This window comes from Heterocephalus glaber, unplaced genomic scaffold (genome assembly GCF_053883595.1).
Source record: "Heterocephalus glaber isolate CG9 unplaced genomic scaffold, H.glaber_assembly_v1.0 deba00001724, whole genome shotgun sequence".
NCBI lineage: Eukaryota > Metazoa > Chordata > Mammalia > Rodentia > Bathyergidae > Heterocephalus > Heterocephalus glaber.
Genome location: NW_028258435.1, coordinates 4,262,639 through 4,283,580, shown reverse-complemented (window position 1 = coordinate 4,283,580; position 20,942 = coordinate 4,262,639). Strand labels below are relative to the sequence as shown.

At 51.0% G+C, this 20,942-nt stretch overlaps 1 protein-coding gene across 3 annotated transcripts in view; it reads left to right on the top strand.

The window, feature by feature from the left end:
• The window catches only part of Greb1 (growth regulating estrogen receptor binding 1), a 76,203-nt gene that overhangs the window by 3,240 nt on the left and 52,021 nt on the right, over window positions 1-20,942 (top strand). The window contains exon 1 of one of the 3 annotated variants that reach the window (XM_087199697.1): window positions 15,812-15,964. The exons of the other annotated variants lie outside the window; for them this stretch is intronic. The gene's annotated coding sequence lies outside the window, so the exon portion shown is untranslated. Of the gene's footprint in view, window positions 1-15,811; window positions 15,965-20,942 lie in introns of those variants that run through there. 3 annotated transcript variants of the gene reach the window in all.

The following is a 20,942-nucleotide window of genomic DNA, read 5'->3' as shown; positions in this document are numbered from 1 at the left end:
GCATGAGGATCACTGGGAATTTGAGGCCAGCCTGGACTGCATAGTGAGATCCTGTCTCAACAAAACAAAACGAAATGAAACAACCCCAACTAATGAAGCAAATAAAGTTGGGATCATGTGCTGTTCCCAGCACCTCACATATAACTAACTAGCAGTGTGTTTGGAACTTGGGCCAGTGGGGAGAGCACCCGCCGCACCTGCCACTGGCTGCGTGGGTGCCGACTCCATGCACTGGGGTGTGTCTACCTCTCGGATCTTGGCTGGTGTCACCAGTGGTCTGCGTCCTATGATTGGCTCGCCAGGGATGGAGACAGAAATTCCTGGCTGAGAGTGAAGCCTTGGTCTGTTTCGGGGTGTTTGCATGTGTGAAGGCGCCGGCTCCGCCCCTCTAACCCCAATAATATGGGAAAAGGCTGCAGAGTCCTGGGAGATTCTCACAGGCAGCACAAGAGCAGCAACACCTGCCCTCAGGGTCAGGGACAAAGCCAGAGTCTGGAGCCAGGGACTCGGTGCTGCTCCTGTGGCTGGAGGTAGATGGTCCTTAAAAATGATGTATATCATTTATTTATTATCTTTGTTAAAATTTTTATTTTGAGGTAATATAGGTTTATATGCAAAGAAATGAAGCAGAGATCTTGTGCACCCTTTATGCAACATCTCCAATGGTAAACTCTTACAAAGCTCTCATGCAACAGTGTAACTCTGGTTCAGTCAGGTGCAGAGCATGAGGCGGGATTGAAAAAAACTGTGTGTTTACATTTAAAAAATATTGCAGTAAAAAACACATAGTCCCAAATCCCCCTCAAAATCCTCCCCTCACTTTGCACACACTCATCCCATCGTCCTCACCGCTTCCTGCAGCAGCTCTGGAGTCCTCTGTCCTGAGGGTCTTTACCAGGTGTGGTCACAAATACAGTGACTGCTGCTGCCGAGCGCCATCCCACAGACAGGCAGCTCATAAACACACGACGCTGTGTCCTCATCCACCTTAGTCACCGGATCTGGCACCGTGTGACTTCCTGCTCTTCCCCAAAGTCAAAATGACCACAAAAGGGAGACGTTTTGAATCCATTCAGAACATGGAGGCAGCCAGGACAGGGCAGCTAAAGACCCTCAGGAAAGAGGACTCCAGAGTTGCTGCAGAAAGTGGCAAGGACGATGGGGTGAGTGTGTTCAAAGTGGGGAGAATTCATGGCAGTGTGTCAGTGTGTTAATTTTTTTTTTTATAGTACTGGGGATCACACTCAGGACCTTGCGCTCGCGAGGCAGGTACGGCACCACTGGGCTAAATCCCTGGCCAATGTGTAAAATTTTTAAAGGTTAAACAGTCATCATATTTTTGATCACCCCTTGTAGTTCTTTTTCAGCAAAGATGTTGGAAGCTGCTCTTCTGTAACTGTAGCTATTTCAGGTCCACATCAGTGAGCTCTGGCCAGTGATGATCTGTTCTCTATTTTTATAATTTTGTTAATTAAAATGATAATAAATAGGATTAAATAGTGTGTGACCTTTTAAAATTGCTCCATTCCTCTACTCAGAGCAATTCCCTGGAAATTCATTTAAGATGCTTAAATATCAGTAGTTCATGCTTTTTTATGGCTGAGTACTATTCCATGGCATGGATGTACTGCAGTCTATTTAATCATTAACCTGCTGAAGGATGATCTATTTCCAGTTTTTTAAAAAACTTTTTATTGGTATGATTGTGATACATGATAATTATCATCATCTTGGAAAATGGGTACATATACATAGTACATCTTGATGCTTCTGGTTTGGGGCCATTATGAATGAATAAAGCTAAAGAGTGAGTGTAAGGTTTCTCTGTGGGTTTGCCAGCATCGGGTATTTTTATTTCAGCTCTTCTGACAGGTATATACTGAGTCTTGTGCTGCTAGGGTTTCCCTTCCATTCATGACGTTGCACAATTTTCTATGGGTTTTTTTTTGTCATGTCTTTATCCTATTTGTCTCTACATGTCTTTTGCACCCTTTTGAGTTGGATTATTGTGTTTTGTTTTACTAGTGAGATTTGAGAGTTTAAAAAATAGCCCAGGCAGCCGGGCGTGATGATGCACACCTGTAATTCTAGCACTCGGGAGGCTGAGGCAGGAGGATCACCACAAGTTTGAGGCCATCATGGGCTGCATAGTGAGTTCAAGGCAGCCTGAGCTACAGAGAGAAACCTTGTTTCAAAAAACCAAAAACTGAATGAAAACAAAACCAAAAAATAGTCCAGGCCTCCTGGGATACATCTTGAAGCAAATATTTTGGATGTGTAGTTTGCAGATATTTTCTTCCATTCTGTAGCCTTTCATTTCTTTCCCTAAACAGGTTCTCTTTCAGAATAAAACTTTTTAATTTAAAGAAATCTAAAGTATCAACTTTTGTTGTTGTTGTTGCAATATTGGGGATTGAACCCAAACATCACAGTCTCACACATGCTAGGCAAGGATTCTATCATTAAGCTACATCCCTAGCCCTTTTAAAATTTTTAATTTTGAGACAGGGTCTTGCTAATTTGCTAAGTTTCTAGATGGGGCTTGAATTTGGGATCTTCCTGCCTCAGCCTCCTGAGTAGCTTCAATTATAGGCATTCACCACTATGTCTAGCTCCAGTATCTCAATTTTTTATGGGTCATGCTTTTGATGTCAAATTTGAAAACCTTGACTAGCCCTAGATCATGAAAATATTTTATTTTAAAAAATGTTGAGGCCAGACATTTAGCTCAGTGGTTTCACCACCTGCTGCACAAACTCAAGGACCCGAGTTCGATCCCTGGTACCAAAAAAAAAAATGTATATATATATGGTTTTATGTTTTACATGTAAATTTGTGGTCCATTGTGAGTTAATTTTTGTATAAGGTATTAAGGATTAGGCTAAGGTTCATTCTTTGTGTATGGATGCCCAGTTTCTCTGGCACTGTTTGTCAGAAGGCTGTCTTCCACTAAATTTCTTTTGCATTGATTGATTGATTTTAAGAACGGATATAGCCAGGTGTGGCGGTGCACACCTATAATCCCAGCACTCTGGGAGGCTGAGGCAAGAGGTTCCCAAACTGGAGCCCAGCCTACGTAATTTAGTAACTTAGCAAGACCCTGTCTCCAAATAAAAACTAAAAAAAAAAAAAGGGCTGGGAGGGGCTAGGGATTTAGCTCAGTGGTTCTGCCACCTGCCTCGCAAGTGCAAGGTCCCGAGTTCGATCCCCAGTACAGAAAAAAGAAAAGAAAAGCTTTGATAGTGGAGTCAAATAATCGTGACAGTATCTACAGTCTGTACCCTAAATCTGAGACTTTCTGTACGTCTAGAAAGCCAATCCTAGGCTTTCCGAGCTGCCCCAGGTCTGCTCAGCTTAGGGACATGGCGGCGGGTCAGGACTAGGTGTCGGGTTAGTCAGGGGCTGGCTGCCAGCATAGTTCAAGTCCCCTGCTGCCGGGCATCTGGCCAGCCAGACTGCCCCTGCTGGGTGGGGTGACATTTAGTGTCCCAGCCAATCTGGGGCACCCTGACCTGCAGGGTGAAGTTGACCTTGTGGCCAGCCATGGCTCAGCGGGCTGACTCCGGAGCTGCCACCCCCCCAAAGTGCTGGCTAATTTTAGCTGTCAACTCTGGGGTGATGTCCCTACCCTGCCACAGCCCCAGCTCCCGGCGCTGCCTCTTTAAACGCAGCCTCCTGAGCCCGGGGAACTGCTGCCTGCGTTTGGAAGCGGTGTATTTCCACTGTTTAAAATTACTTTTGATTTTTAAAATGTTTTATCACACAGATGCGTTCCTTGGAGGGAAAAAAAAAAGAAAAGAAAAAGAAAGTTAAGCGGAAATGTATCTGTAACCCACATACCCCAAAAGGCTCCACAACCGATTGTGGAAGATCGCTCTTTTGTTCTTGTCCTTCCAGAATTCCATTCTTGCAGCAGTTGGGTCACCAAAACACAAAGCCAGCCAAGGAGAAATTTTTTTTTTTGCTCTCCTGGGCTGAATATGGAGCGGGAATGTGGTCTTTGTGTGCGGGTGCGGGGTCAGGCCGGGAATCAAAAGGTTGCAGCCAGGCCTGGCGGCAGCCGGCACAAAAATGACCTTTTGTTCCCAGCTCACTGTGCAGTCTGACAGCCACAGTGACATCAAAGACCAAAGACGCTCTGCTCGCTGTGCTGGCCCTGTCCCCTGTCCACTGCTTCGCGGTGGGAGGGCCCCTGAGTCCCTGCTCCTTCTGGGCGGGATCCCATCTGGAATGTTGGCCTCAGCCACCGACCACATCCGCACCTCTATTTTGTTCACAGGAGAATGCTTCGGCTTCCTTACCTGATCAAAAGAAAACAGGCCTTTTCTTCAGATTTTAAAAATTCTGTCATTCCAGAAAAGTCATAAAACGGAGGATTACAAAAGAAAACATGAATTCCACCACCTTAGAGGTGCATGCATGATTAGCATTTTGGGAGGTTCTTCCTGAATTTGTAATGTGCCATATATACATTTTATTTTGAAAAGGGTTATTATGTAGTACATATAATTTTCCTGTGGCTCTGCTAGGAACCTTTAGCCGTCTCATTACCGTGAATGCTTACTACACAAATCTTGGTAACTGAAGGTAACAGATACCCTTTGACAGGATCCCCCAGCTCTGGGGCTTGAGCCACATCCCCAGATCTTTTTTATTTTTATTTTGAGACAGGTCTCAGAAAGTCATTAAGTTGCCCAGGCTGGCCTTGAATTTGCAACCTTCTTGCCTCAGCCTCCCAGAATGCTGGAATTACTGGCATATACCACCACGCCTGGCTGGAATTATTGCTTTAAAAAAATTGAAATAGTATTGTTACCTTTTTTGGTTGGTTGGTCAGGTATTTTTATTGTAGCAACTAAGATATTGCAAATAATATTACATGTTTCCTTTCCAGGAACTATTGAAAAGTATCATTTGCACAACAGATTGTTACTTTATTAGTACAGTTGCGGCATTACTCACTTAATTTCTATTTCTAGTGGTGGTAGGTCTTGAATCCCAGGCTTTGGCGCAGGAGGTGCACACCCTGTCACTGAGCTACATCGCAAGCCATCAGTGTGCTCAGTGAGGGGTGCAGGTGGGACTTCCGCCCGCTGCACCCCTCTGGGGCAATGTCAGATGAAAAAGACCCCACAAGAACTCGAACAGAGGAAGTGGAGGGTTCTGTCAAACTCTGATTTTTGGTTTGCTTTTTTGAGATAGGGACTCGCTATGCAGTTCAGGCTGTCCTGGAGCTCACTGTGTAGCCCAGGCTGGCCTCAAACTCACTGCCATCCCCCTGCCTCAGCCTCCTGAGTGCTGGGATGACAGGCGTGCACCACCACATTTGGCCAGTTTGGGCAATTTAGCAAGACCCTGTCTTAAAACAAACAAACACACCCCAAAAGACTAAGTCCTGCTGGTGCCACCGGGCTTCCCTGCTTCAGGTACTGAGCCTCCTTGCTAACCAGGAAAGAAAGCAGAAAAAGGAGCCCGCAGAGGCAGCTGGTGAAACATTTCCGAAGGATCAAGAGGCAATGTCCTAGTTGTGTGGGGGCCGTAGACACCCTTCTCCCCTTCTGCTCTCGAGCCCCTCATTGCCCAAGGCCCCAATGGTAAGATACAAACATTCCTGTTAAGGTAAAATCCCTTCATCCCCAAGAGGACACTCGGCCATGTGGCACGCCACCTCCCTGCTCCCATGTTTACGCGTACACCACATAACTGTGCATCTATTGCTCTGAGTGCTTAAATTTGTCCCATCATAGAGCTGGGCGTGGTGGCACACGCCTGTCATCTCAACCCTCAGGAGGCTGAGGCAGGAGGATCGCAGAAAGTTTGAGGCCGGTCTGGGTATGCACCACCATGCTGGGCTAGAAATGGAGTCTGTGCTAATAAACTGGGGGGAAGGATAGTAGGTGGGGTGACAGCTGTGCATGCGGCCAGAAGTCCTGGGGGGGAGTTGGAAGCCTCCCCGACCCCGCAGACTCGGTGACCCCAAAAACATCTGGCGAGGCTTGCACAGCCAGAGCGAAGCTAGCAATGGCCCTGCTCCGCCTTCCTGGTCTCAGGGCTGAGGGCTCCAGCCTGCCGAGGAGGCGGGGCGCAGGTCAGAGGGCCTGGCCGTCCCAGTGCCTGAGAGGGAGGTGAGATTCGAGTCCCGGGAGCGCGCCAGGTGCTGGGGACATCGAGGCAGCGCGGGGAAGAGGCAGAGCTGCAGGAGTCGGCGCCCACCGTTCCCCCTGAGCACCAGGCTCCCCCCGGGACCGGGACGGCATTTCTGCAAGGCGCCAGCACTGCGTAGTCAGAAGACAGCGGACTGGGGGCCGCTGACAGAGGGAATTTGTTTAACCCACGCAGGGCCGAGTGGCCTGGGGATGGCAGAGGTGTCAGACAGCCCTTTCGGCCTTCCCTCCCTCACCTCTCGGCGGAGAGGAGGCGCTCGAGGGCCAAAGTTTTGGCCATGTTGTACCCAGTGTGTACCTGGGACCTGGAAGGCTGAGGCAGAAGGATCTCAAGTTCAAGCCCAGCCTGGGGAAACTTAGTAACTTAGTGAGACCCTGGCTCAAGATAGAAAGGGCTGGGGGTGGACCTCAGTGTGAAGGCCCTGGGTTCAACCTTCAACACTGCAAAAATCTAGAAAGGGAGAAAGCAATAGTGGTAGGGTGCTGCATCTTAGGAGCTCAAAGGCCTTGCCTGATATGGGCGGTGCTGGGAAATGGGGGTTATTTTAACCAAGATGGGAGCTTCGTGCCAGGCCACTGTCACTTCCCCAAGTGGCCTCCTACTGCTCAGTACCGTCTTCTGCTTTGGAGACCTGGGTGGCCTTGAACTCCAGAGATCCTCCTGCCTCAGCCTCCCGAGTGCTGGGATGCCAGGCGTGCGCCACCATACCCGGCAAACTGCTGTGTTCTTTATCATAACGCATTGATGCCATTAGCCCTGGAAGCCCTGTAACCAGTGTGACTGGGGTCTGCTGTCTTCTGACAGACGGTGGGTGGGGGGGAATAACCCTGCCTGGGCTTTCCTGCCGGGTCCCCCTGCCCTTGCCCTGCGCTCCATCCTAGTCTAGTTTCACTCCTCTCCGGTCCTCTGTGAGGATTCTTGTCAGTGGGAATTTTTATTTCCTCCAGGAAAAGCTCCTGCTCCTTCCATCTGGGGGAGGCCTGGTCCGCCTCGGGTCTCCTGTCTGTATCCGGAGTGCACAGGTCTGACATTGGCCCAGCCCCCGGAGTGTCACTTGAGCCCCTGCAGCCACGCTGGTCCCAGTCTGGCTTGGCCTTCGGCTGCACACCTCCCCCGCCCCCAGTGGCAGCTGTGTGCAGGACACATTGGAGCCCTCCCAGAACGGAGAGTCATCTTCCAGGACAGTGTAGTCTCAGCCCAAATTTAGATGGAAAGAAAACAAAACAAAGCGTTCTTGTACGGGCAGTGTCAGCTCTAGAGATCTGGCTCTGGCAGCATGGAAGAGGACATTTTCCTTCTGGATCTGCACCACTTCAGATCATTGCTCATCAGAGTATTTCTGCTGTCACCACCGGCCCAAATGTCCACCGAGGTGTCCCCGGGACACAGAGAAATCTCCATCCCAGAGCCCACACTGAGTTATTTCCCTTTACCGTGATTTGCCAGGAATTATCATTTCCCCCCAGATTGTCTGAAGATTCTAGGGCTAAACCCACTTAAAAAAAATTTAACCCAGCTGGGCATGGTGGTGCACAGCTGTAATACCAGCACTCAGGAGGCTGAGACAGGAGGATCACTATGAGTCAAGGTCAACCTGGGCTGCATAGTGACAGCTTGTCTCAAAACAACCAAAGAAAAATTTTTTAATCCTTTTTCTATGGAAAAATTTTAACACACGCAAAAGAAAAGAGAATAATGAACTTCCATATATACACTTTCATGCTAAAAAATAATTAACACTTTTAACAATTCTGTTTATCTGTACTCCTCCAACATTTTTCTTTTCTCTGCCTGATTAATTTGAAGCAAATCTCAGATGTATCCTTTCATCTCCAGATAACTTTTGTATGTGTCTCTGAAAGTATGCTTTCTAGAAAAAGCACAACCATAATACTATTGTCACATGTGCTCCATGTGGTAGCACATTCTGTCATCCCATTCACTCAGGAGGCTGAAGCAAGAGGATCCCTGCAAGTTCAAGGCCAGCCTGGGCTAGTGGACTACATAGCAAGATCCTGTCTCAGAAAAAAAAACAAAAACAAAAAAAGTATTGTCACACGTAAATCAAAAAGTAATGATAGCTGGGTGCCATGGCACAAACCTATAATCCGAGCCACACACATATAGAACAAACCAGAACTGAAACAAAACCTGAAGCAGGCTGGAGGTGTAGCTCAATGGTAACACTTCTGTAGTGTGCATGAGCCCCTCAATCCAATCTGTAGCATGCCCCACCCCCCAAAAAAGGAAAGAAAAGAAAAAGTAATTAATTTTACTGATTGATTACAGTACCTGAGGTCAAACCCGTAACACTTGACTAACTCAGTTACTGGCTGGTGAACGCTGGTGTCCCCATAGTTGGTAGGTCAGCCCTAATGTGGTTGGATTAAGAGCCAGGCCCCGAGGAGTGGATCAGCCCGTGGGTGGCCTTGGTGCCCTCAGAAGCCCAAGGACACAGCCAGAGGTGCGTCTGGGAAGCACAGGCCGAGCCTCACCGGTTGCCGAATCTGTTCGCTCCTTGGTCTTAGACTCAGCAGCCTGTAGTATAGGAGCCCCAGATTTCTGTTTTCTTTTCTGTTGTTGTTGTTGTTGGATTTTTTTTTTGGTACCGGTGATCAAACTGAGGTCCTTCCTTGCGCCTGTGCAGCAGGCGGCAAAAGAAACCACTGAGCTAAATCCCCGGCCCTGTGTTGTTTCTGTTTTTTGAGACAGTGTTAAATTTAGGATCAGGCCTTGAACTCACAGTCATGCTCCTGCCTCAGCCTCCCCAGGGCTGGGATTTCAGGTGTGCGCCACCACGCCCGGTTTTACTTTGTCCTTTAAGCAGTCCTGCTGTCCAGGTATTGTCATTTCCCGAAGCTGAGGGCAGAGGTCGTCGGTTGTTTTCCAGTGAGTGGCGAGTGGCTGAGCTTGGGCTCCAGCTGTGGGTCGACTTTGACCCAGGGCCTTCGCCCGCTAATGTCCACCAGCACGGCTCGGCTCGTTCAGCTTGGTGTCCCCAGGCATTTGTTCTGTGTGGCCGCTTTTGAGGGGAAAGGGTGACCCAGCAGTGTTGGTCAGGAGAAAGGGAGGGGCCGCTGCTGAGGTTTACGGGGGGAGGAACTGGAACTGGTGTCTGGGAGAGTTCAGGTGGGGTGAAAGGCGCTGCAGTCAGTTTGGAAAGCAGGCTCCCGGATGATGCTTGTGCATCCCTTGGGACTCAACCCGTGTGACCTCTTGATCTGTACGCCCTCTCTGCACACTGTGTCCTCTGCTCATCCCCTGTTCTACCACATTTGTGCTCCTGTCATCACTGCCCATGCACATCTCTGAAACCTCTGCGTCTTGGAATGCTGGTAGGCTCCCAAGAGCCAACTCTTGAATCCATCCATCCACCTACCTATCCATCTTCTCATCTATCTGTTTACTCATGCATCTGCCCACTTATCCATCCATCCATCATCCATCCATTCATCCATTCATCCACCCATCTAGCCATCCATCATCTACCCACCCATCCATCCATCCATCATCCATCCATTCATCCATTCATCCACCCATCTAGCCATCCATCATCTATCCACCCATCTACCCATCCATCCATCCATCATCCATCCATCCATCCACCCATCCATCCATCCATCCACCCATCCATCTACCCATCCATCCATCCATCCACCCATCCATCCATCCATCCACCCATCCAACTACCCATCCATCCATCCATACATCCACCCATCCATCTCTCCATCCATTCATCCATTCATCCACCCATCTAGCCATCCATCATCTACCCACCCATCCATCCATCCATCATCCATCCATTCATCCATTCATCCACCCATCTAGCCATCCATCATCTATCCACCCATCTACCCATCCATCCATCCATCATCCATCCATCCATCCACCCATCCATCCATCCATCCACCCATCCATCTACCCATCCATCCATCCATCCACCCATCCATCTATCCATCCATTCATCCACCCATCCATCCATCATCCATCCATCCATCCACCCATCCATCCATCCATCCACCCATCCATCTACCCATCCATCCATCCATCCACCCATCCATCCATCCACCCATCCATCTAGCCATCCATTCATCCATTCATCCACCCATCCATCCATCCATCATCTATCCACCCATACATCCTTCATTCATCCATTCATCCATTCATCCACCCATCCATCCATCCATCTACCCATCCATCTACCCATTTATCCATCCATCTACCCATCCATCCATCCATCCATCCATCCATCTATCCATCCACCCACCCACCCACCCACTTATTCCTCTGTCCAGTTTAATCTGCTCATCCAGTCTCTACTTTCCATCCGTCCACCCACCCACATCTCCGGCCACCCATCAAGCCCTCCATCATCCTCTCTTCACCCACCCACTCATTCAATTTTTGGAATTTTTTTCATTGTCCCAGTGCTGAGGTGACAGGTGTTGACCCCATATGGACCACGCTCCCAAAGACCTCAGAGTCCAGGTGAACGAGAGGAAAATGTGAATAGAGTTGGATGAACAGGTGTAGACAGTATTATTTCTAAGCCTGGGACTCTCCAGGAAGAAATGTTTTTGTTGTCGTCTTTTTTTCCCTTCAGTATTGGGCATTGAACCTAGGATCTTCACACTGAGCTGCATCCCCCAGCTCTTTTTAAAGTTTTTATTTTGAGGCAGGATCTTGCCAAGTTCCTGAGTTGCCCAGGCTGGGCTCAAACTTATGCGCCTTCTACCTCAGCCTCCCAGAATGCTGGGATTGCAGGCATACAATGCCACACTGGATTTAGGTTGGCTTTAAAAAGTGTCACATGGAACTAATGTGACCAAGGAAGCCTCTTCGCCCCTGTCTCCTTCCAGGACATCCGTCCCTCAGAGGTTGTTGGCACCATCTGGCTCCTGCCTTCCTCCATGGGAAGCCCTGAGATGTGAGGCTGTGGGAGCCTGCTGTGTGGGGAGGGGTGGGGCCCTGTCCAGGTAGCCTCAGGACGCTCACTCCTGTGTCTCCTCCAGGAGGGAAGCAGCTAGAGAGGCCAGAGCAGGTGTTCTGGGGCTGGACAGTCACTCATCAGCCCTCCTCTGGGGACAGGGGTGGCAGCACATCTTCCTGGGAGCAGAGGCAGCAATCCTCCTGCCTCAGCCTCCTGCATGCTGGGATTGCAGTCATGTGCCCCCACACCCAGCTGCTAGTCCAGTGCTATAGATCCATTTTTTTCTATCCTAAATTTTCCTATGAACAAAAATCCGTGCATTAGAATTTTCTTCTGGGAGAAGTCATGGCTGGCTTTCTTCTAAGGGTGAGTAACTTTTCCCAAAAGGTCCTTATTATATTTGCAAATATTTTTCCATTTGCTTCTCAGTTTGGAAATCTCCAAAAGGTCACGGCTTCTTTTGGACTCTCATAGAATATCTGCCGTCACATCTTGTGAGAACCTTTTGGGCTCTTTAAAGTAAGTGTTCCTTGACATTTCCACTTCCTGAGTTCTTTCCAGGTATGATGTTGGACCAAGTAGGCTGAAGTTTGTAACCTGTCAAACTTTTGATTTTACTATCATTTCTTGCTGTGTGACCAGCCTGAATTTCTTTTGCTTTTTTTGAGACAGGGTCTCACTATGTAGCCCAGGCTGGCCTCAAAGTCGCATTGATCCTCCTGCCTCAGCCTCCTGAGTGCTGGGATGACCCACCTGCGCTGCCACACTGGTCTAAGTTCTTGGTATGGAGGTGGCTTCCTGCAGCTGTGTCCTTGTGCTGGGTTTGGGATCTTCCTGTTTTACATGTGCGAATGTAATTCTTGCTTCAGCTCTACTGAACAGCTGGAAGTGCCACATTTAGGAGGAACTAAAGGTGCTGGTAATTGCACAAGATCCCTAGCATTTCCCAAGGAGTGTCCCCCACCGCTCCACCTGGGGCTGATTTGCTCGGTAGGGTGGTTTAGCCCCAAATGAGCCTGCAGTTCAGGCAGAGCCCAGCATGCAGATTTCTTTAGCACAGGTTTAATTCTTGGCAGCGACTTCTGCCCAGTGCAGGGCCTGCTAGGGAAGGGGACTCTTTCCAGAAAGGGCTGGCGCCAGGTCAGAAGGAACATGTAGTGCCTCCCCAGTGGGAACTGAGGACTCCATGTTCACTGAAAATTAAAAAATGAGCACAGTTGGAAATTTTAGTATAGGAAAACAAACTCATGTTCTTTTTAAAGATTTTTTTAGTTATTTACTTTTTGCAATATTGGGGATTGAACCCAGGCTCTTTGCACTGAGCTACATTCCCAGCCCTTTTTATTATTATTGTTGTTGTTATTATTATTATTATTAATCTTGAGACAGGGTTTTACTAAGTCTCTGTTTCCTGGGTTGCTCCTGAACTTGTGATCCTCCTACCTCAGCCTCCCAGAGTGCTGGGATGACAGGTGTGCACCACTACGCCTGGAAATCATGTTCATTTGAAGGTGGAGGAGGGCTGCCCCAGTAAGGTCTTAATAGAGAGGTAGCAATGACCTGCTTTCTCTGTGGTAAAGTTTGGGACAGTGTATTCGTGCACATAGATACTGTTTCCTGCATCACTGGGAAGAGGACTATTCCCATGTCAGTTTGTTTAATTATTAAAAGAAGGTATTTGGGCCTGGTGTGGTGGTGCACACCTGTAGTCTTAGCACTAGGGAGGCTGAGGCAGGAGGATCACTGTGAGTTTGAGGCAAGCCTGGGCTACAGAGTGAGTTCAAGTCCAGCCTGAATTACATAATAAGACTCTGTCTCAGAAAACCAAAACCACCGCCTGCCTCACAAGTGCAAGGTCCCAAGTTTGGTACCTGGTACCAAAAAAAAAAAACCCAAAACCAAAACCAAACCAAAAAGCAAAAACAAACAAAAAGAAATCAACTTTAAAAAAAAAGCATTTTGAGCATAGGAAATGACCAACCATCTGTCTTTCTTTCCTTCCTGTGGTATTGGGGGCTGCATCAGGGCCTTTGCATTCAGCTGCATCCCCACCCCTTTCTCATTTGAGACAGGGTCTTTCCGTATCACTCAGGCCGGGTTTGAACTTGGCAGTCCTCCTGCCTCAGCCTCTTGAGTGCTGGGATTATCGGCGTGTTCCTCAATGCCCAGCTATAAATATATTTTTAAAAAATTTTAAATTTTATTAGCACATGTCTGCAGTACACAGTGGTCACACTCCCCTGGGGAGTTGGAGCATGCGCACAGAGCATCTCATTTCTTTCTTTTTGGTACTGAGCTAAATCCCCACCCTCTTTATTTGTCCCCTCCCCCCCATCTGTTGATCCCCTTCCTATTTGCAAAAGATCTGTCTTCTTGTCTCCTATGATCTCTGTTCTATTTTGCTCTTTAAACTGTTTAGATTTTGGGCTCTCCTGTAGGAGGAACCATGTGATGTTTAAGCCTGGTGTCTGATTCTTTCACTGAACACTAGGGTGTTTGCCGGGGAGTTTGTGGCCGTAGTAATGGGGTGACTGAAGAGGCAGCTATAAAACTGACCTCTCCGTCCCCGCTTTGCGGGGAAGGTGCTCTCCAGAGCTGGATGCGTCTTGGTGCAAACCCACAAAAGGAAAGTGGGGCGTGGTGGCGCACGCCTGTCAGGACTTCCAGACCAGCCTGGGGTACATAAGCAGACCTTGTCTTTTAAAAAATGAACCGAAACAAAAAAACTAAATCCAGGCGGGGCGTCCTGCAGGGAGAGGCTGGGGCGGAGCTCACGGGGCAGCTGCCGCCGCCTCGAAGCTTGGTCAGCACCCAGGCTCCTTCTACCGCACAGCCCCAGGTCGGCGTGACCCGCGCTCCTCAGCCTGGGCCTCGGTCTCGGCGTGCTCACCGCGGCTCTTCAATCTGTGCTTTCCAAACATCACTCACCTCATCGCTGGCCGGGCCTCGGCGCCTGTGTCAGCAGCTCTTTCCTCCCCTCCTTCTTCCTGGCAGATCCCAGATTCTTTGGATTCTTTTCTCCTTTTTTTTTTTTGATACCGGGGATCGAACTCGGGTCCTTGCACTTGTGCAGCAGGCAGCGAAACCACTGAGCTAAATCCCCGGCCCCTCCTTTTGTTTTTTTGACAGGGTCTCACCATGTAGCCCAGGCTGGCCTCGAACTCAAGGCCATCCTCCTGCCTCAGCCTCCCGAGTGCTGGGATCACAGCTGTGTGCCACTGCGCCGGGGTCCCTGTGTGCTGTAAAAGGTGTCCGTGGCACATGTGTCCCCCGTGTGCTGTTCCCTTTCAGAGAGACAAGCTGTATAGAAGCCCTTGGCGGGGCGCAGCAGCACTTGTGGCTCGGTGGGAGGTGTGGCCTTGGCCCCCCAGACCAGCGCTGCCCCAGGCCTGGACCAGCTAGGGGTTTGGAAGAGCTCTGGTGCTCAGGTGTGTGTCCCAGCTCGGTTCTGACCCACTCACCCATGTGTCCTTTGTCCTCTTTCCATCTCCCCCCTCTTCCTCCTCCTCCTCCTCCTCCTCCTCCTCCTGCTCATGTGCCTCACCTGGCTTCTAGTTACTTACTTTTTGTATGCAATCCATCGCTATCTAACTGGTGATCAAAGCAAAATAAGGTCTGGGAGTGGTGCCCCATGCCTTTCATGCCAGCACTTGGGAGGCTGAGGCAGGAGGATCACTTTGAGTTCGAGGCCAGCCTGGGCTACATACTGAGTTTAAAGCCAGCGTGAACTACATGTCAAGACCCAGTCTCAAACAAAACAAAACAAACAAACAAATATAAAACAACAACAACAAAAAAGAGAGAAAGTGGTAATAGCTAAGTATGCTCATGTCAGCAAGGAAGGGGCCCCTAGTTCTTCAGAGAAAAGGACTTTTCCTTCCAGCATTAGGTTCTCCAAGTAATTCGGGGTGGAACATCGTATAAATGGAATGGTGGATTTCAGCAGGTAGCAATGCCAATGCCGATCCCCCCTGGCGATGGGTTTGGACAAAGCCCAGGTTATATTTCCAGGGGACCCCGGAAGGCCACTCCAAGGGGGCCAAGCCCAGGCTCATGGGTAAGTTGGTCACAGAGCGGGGTTGGTGCTGGCGGACCAGCTGGCATGTCCTTCACGCCCATCCAAGCCTGCCACCTCCACGGGCTGCTGGCACCAATCCCTGGCTCAGTTTTTCTCCCCTTAGCCTTGTGGAAGGCTCAACTGCCTTCTGCACTGCACTCCATTGGCTGTGGGAAAAACACGCAAAATCTCAGTGTCGCTCTGGCTGTAAACCCAGTTCTTTCAATGAGGACTGGCCCTGGGGACATCCGCACCGGAGACTCTCCAGGCCTCTGTTCCGGTCCCCGCTGCTGTCTCTGTGGAACAGGTCACAGAAACCAGTGATATGACTTTTTAAAGACAGGGTGCTTTTTCTCACTTTGCATCTCCTCCGAGTTCAAGACCGGAAGTTAATGAGTGGCAGAAATCTTCCCAATCTGTCTAGAAGAGACAAGGATTTAGTCAAGTGTGACACTGCATGCCTGTCATCCCAGCACTCCAGAGGCTGAGGCAGGAGGATCCCAAGTTCCAGCCCAACCTGGGTGACTTAGTGACTTAGCAAGACCCTGTCTCAAAATAAAAAAGAGGACTGGGGAGGTAGCTCAGTGCAAAGGTCCTGGGTTCAATCCCCAGTACTGAAAAAAAAAATCTCTTTTTTCTTACTGCTTGAAAATTAACCAGCCTCCAGCCAGGCATGGTGCCACATGCTGTGATCCCAGCACTTGAGGGGAGGCTGAGGCAGGAGGATCGCTGTGAATTCAAAGCCAGCTACAGAGTGAGGCACTATCTCAAAGAAGAAGAAATGAAAATTAACCTGCCTACCGGAGCTCGCAGTGAGTGCACTCGGTCACAGAGTCCGAGGTGCTGGGGACGAGGGAGGCAGCTCTCTGGGAGCTCTGGTCTTGGGGTCCTGGAACATCGCACTCGGCTCTGTGGCCTCTGGTACCACGAAGGCTGAGGGCTGGAGGCTCCTCGGCTGGGACCTGGGGCTGCAGGGCAGAGTTCCCATCCTTGCTGTGGCCCCAATTGCCAGGCTGTTGTCTTTTTGGAAGTCACCACCAGCGATAGCCTGGGAAAATAAAGAGTGGTGCCAGGTCACTGCGACCCAGAGCCGAGCAAAACACTTCTAATCTGCGCTGCCCATGGCCCTGGCTCCGACTGCAGCCCCACCTCGGGAGGGAAGATTGGTTGGAGCTTCTCGGCTCCACAGGTGCTCGAGGGCGCTACCAGGTGGAGACGGGTCTGCTCCGTCATGGCAGGACTGTGGCTTCTTCATTTTCTTTTTTGTTTATGTTTTTGGTATTTTGAGACAGGATCTTGCTATGTTGTCCAGGCTGGCATTGAACTGGCAGTCAGCCTGCCTCAGCCTCCTGAGTGCTGGAATTATAGGGCTGCACCACCATGCCCAGTTTTATTTTTATTAAGAATAGTTCTTGTGTACATTATCCTTTATTGAGCACCTACCTTACGCCAATATTGTAAGAAGCACTTTACGGTTCTGTTGTCACTTAGTCTTTCAACAACCTATGATCAAAGTATCCAAATCCTCATTTTGCTGAGAAAACCCAGGCTTTGAAAAGTTAAGATCCTTAAATACCTATTATATTCCAGGCACCCATAAATGTTTGTTGAGCGAATGAGGGAAGGAAAAAAATAACTTCAAGCTAATGGAAGAGAAAGGTAAAGGGAGAGGCTGGTGTATTTGAGCCAGAAGACTTGGTTTTGTTTCTTGTTTCTTTTTTGGTACCGGGGATCGAATTCTGGTCCTTGCGCTTGCACAGCAGGTGGCAAAACCACTGAGCTAAATCCCCCGGCCGCAGAAGACTTGGTTTTAAAAGCTAAGATGTCTGTGTACCTCCTAGTGACTCATCTTTTTTTGTTCTTTTTTCTTTTTCGGTGTTTTGAGAGAGGGACTATGTTGAGTCCAGGTTGGCCTGGAAGTCAACTACACAGCACAGGCCGGCCTAGACCTCGCAGCGATCCCCCTGCCTCAGCCTCCCCGGTGCTAAGACTGCAAGCATGCACCACTATGCCCCGGCTGCGCGTGTGTAAATGATTAAGAAATGCACGAATCCTGCAGTGTGTGTGAAACTTCACTTTGCGTGTGCAGAGGAATGGAAGTTTTGCACATGAGGGGCTCCAGAAGCAGGGGGTACTTGCGTGTCACTGTGGCGTGGAGGAGGCCAGCACTGTGGGGCCCTGTGGAAAGGTGTGCCAGGCAAGTGCACGAGGATGCGGCTCACATTTTCCTGAGCAGCTTAGTTCCACTGGGCAGTGAGTCTTGCAGAGGTCTCGGGAGCCCGACCGGATGTTGAATTTGTTTGGTCACCCATCCATCTATTGCTGGAAATCTTTGTTTTGGGCACTTGGGAGGCTGAGGCGGGAGGATCACCAGGAGTTCAAGGCCAGTTTGGACTACACAGTCAGACCCTGTCTCAAACACACAAGTCTGCAGTGGTGTAGCAGGACTGAGAGAGCAGGGGACGTGGTGGAGCAGCTAATGGTGTCACTGACCGAGTAAGGCTTCCTGCCAAGCCCTCTGGCCTGGCCCTGGGTCCCCTATGGTGGCTCTGGTGAAGGTTCCAGCCACCAAGGGTGCCCCGAGGTTCCCGAGCTGCCCTCTGGGAATGGCAAGGGTGGGCAGCAGTGTCGCTGCCAGTCTCCCCGGGGCGAGTAGTTCGATTTGGTCTTAAAAATTCTGTGTTAAAATCATTCTTTATGAGTCCATGTTTGCATGCGTGATGGTCACACTCCTCACGGGAAGTCTGTGCACACAACGCATCTCAGCTCTTTGTACCGTCTGCCCTCCGTTGCTTGGTCCCCTTCCCATTTACAAAGGATCTATCTCCCCACTTGCTATCATCTGTCTTTGATTTTGCTCTTTATTCATATTTTGCTTTTTTCATATAAGAGAAACCATGTGCTATTTATGCTTGTGTGTCTGACTTATTTCACTTAACATTGTGGTCTCTATGCATCCATTTTCCTACAAATGACTTGTTTATCCTTCTTTATGGCAGAGTAGTGCTCCACCATGTGTAAGTACCGAATTTTGTTTATCCATTCTGCCAAGGGACATCCAGGCTGCTTCCAAGATTCAGCTATCAGGAATCATGCTGTAGAGAGCAGGGTGTGGCGGCACATGACTGTCATCTCAGCAATCTGGGAGGCTGAGGCAGAATTATGAATTTGAGCCCAGCCTGGACAACTTAGTGACTTAGTCTCAAAATAAAATTTTTTTAAAGGGCTGGGAATGTAGCTCAGTGCAAAGATCCTAGGTTCAATTCCAAGAAAACAAAACAAAACAAACACCTCTGTGTGTGTCCCTGGCTCTCTGATTGCTTCTCTGTCTTCCTTCCGTTCCTTCTCTAAGTTCAGGGTGACCTGGGGCTTCCATGTGTATTTTGAGAGGGGCCACTGGGGATTTGAGTCGAAGGTGGAGCCAGAAGGCTGGCAGGGGTTGTTCTGCTGGTCGCTCAGGATAGATGCAGCCGGCGGCCTTGCTGTGTGGCCCAGACTGGCCTTGAACTCGCAGCGAACCTCCTGCCTCAGCCTCCCCAGTGCTGGGATGACAGGCGAGCCGGCTGCCTGGACACGGCGATGTCCTCGCCATCATCTTTGTACGTGGCTTTGTATTCCAAGTCCCAGCGCTGCCGTGTGGTTGAAAAGGGATCTGTGGAACGAGTGGTTAGACAGACGATCGATCGGCCTGTACCTGCGGAGAGCGCCGTGACCCAGCGCGCTGCAGTTCTGAGAAACCCGGGTGGCCTTGGCCCCTGAGGCGGCGCCGGCTTGGAGCAGCTGCTGCCGGTCCTGCTCTGTTGGGTGGGCGTGGGCGGCGTGGGCCGCGCGGGTGGAGCTCCGGGCCTCCCGCGGTCCCCAGTGTCCTGGGCCTCCCCGTGCCCCGCCCCGCTGTTAGGCCGCCAGCTCCGCGGGGGCGTTGGGCGCACCCCGCGTCCCGGCCCAGATCAAAGAAGGCACGGGAGGAGGAGGCCGGGCTTCCCGCGCTCCGGGCTGCGGCTCGAGCTGTTTTGGGGGCTGCCCGCCCCGCCCCGCCCCGCCCCGCCCGGCCCAGCCCTCGCTCCCCGGAAGGTACCGAGTGGTCGCGGGCGCCGCACCGCCGGGCTGCGCACTCCTGCGGCTCGGGGCTCCTGCCGCCCGCAGCCGGGGCGGAACAAGCGCAGCAGTCGCCGCGCGGGCCTTTCCCGAGGGCTGGGCCGCCTGCCCCGGTGGCTCCCGCGCGGTCTGAGGGCGTCTGGAGGGCGCTGCACCCGGGGGCGCCGCGCACGGAGGGCTGGCGGGGCGGAGGCTGCACGGACGGGCAGGTCTGCGAGTCCATGCAGCCGTCTCTCAGTGCAACTTCGCAGCGGCTTTGTGGCGACGTCTGCAGACACCGCCGTGACGCGCGGCCGCCCGAGCTTGGAGCCGGGCCTGTGGGTTGGCCAGAGCCCCCGACCCCACGCGCACCTGCGGGCCGGGACCCTCCCCTCCGTCCGGATGCACTTCCCGCCCGGCCTCGGAGCGGGAGGAAGCCGCCCCTCCCTCGGGCTCAGTGCCCTTATGGCCGTACAATCGGTGCCTCCCACGGGAGCAGCGTGGGTGCAGGGCAGGCTGCAGCTCCGATTGCTGTGCGCCGTTTCGGCTTTTCACAGCTTTGGACTCGGCAGAAAGAAACCCCGGACCTGGGGACATATCCGCCTCTAGGGGGGCTGGAAGAGGGACAGCATGGGTGGGGTGATGGAGTTTGGGGCGCTGCGGGGAGACTCTGGGCAGGGCTGTGTCACCAGGGCTGGCCGGGGAAGTGTCTGCGTCCTTAGCCACTGGCCCGCAGGCCCAGGAGTAGGGCAGGGAGGAGGACCGGAGGCCGTGGGCGGGGTGCCTCCCTCCCGCCGGACGGGGGCAGGCTCCGCCTCCTTTCCCCTCCTTCACCGGGCCCTGGGGATCCCAGCAGAGGTCGCCAGGAGTGGGGGATGTCGGAGCCCCCAGGGGCCTGGACTTCCCACCATTCACAGCCCGAGGCCGCCTGGGCTTCTGCTGTTCCCTGCTGTCATCCCAGCAATTGGGAGGCTGAGGCAGGAGGATCGCTGTGAGTTCAAGGCCAGCCAGGTCTACAGGGTGAGCTCCATGCCAGTCTGGACTGCAGAGTGAGACCCTGTCTCAAAAATCCCCCGATATAAGTTTATTTTATTAGTCCATGGTTGCAGTGCGTCATGGCTGCTTTCATTGCAGGGAGTTAGCGCCTGCACACAGCGCATCTCAGTTCTTTCTCCTCCCCTCTCCTCCCCCCTCCCTGCTTCTCTTGGTGCCCTTCCCTTTGCAAAAGATCCATCTTCTGATTTCCTGTGATCTGTCTTTTATTTTACTCTTTATTTATACTTTGGGTTACTTATATAAAAGGAATCACACAATATTTAAGCTTGTGTGTCTGATTTATTTCGCTTAACATTACAGCCTCAAGGTGCATCCATTTTGCTACAAACAACTCAAGCCTATCCTTCTTTATGGCAGTGTAGTACTCCACCGAGTGTAAACACCACATTTTCTTTATCCATTTGTCTGCTGATGGACACAAGTGGCTTCCAAGATTTAGCTGCAGTACTGTGAATTGTGCTGCTATAAGCACGGTGTGCACAGATCGCTCTGACCCGATGTCTTTAACTCTGAGACAGAACCTCCCCTCAGCACGTGGTGCCCTGGAAGCTGCGTTCTGTTCTGTCCCCACCCCCAGGGGTGATCATGCTGTGTCCCTGCGCGTTCCCTGGGTGTTGCCTGCAGCCTCTCTGTCCTGCCCAACCCCCCCCCCCCGCATTC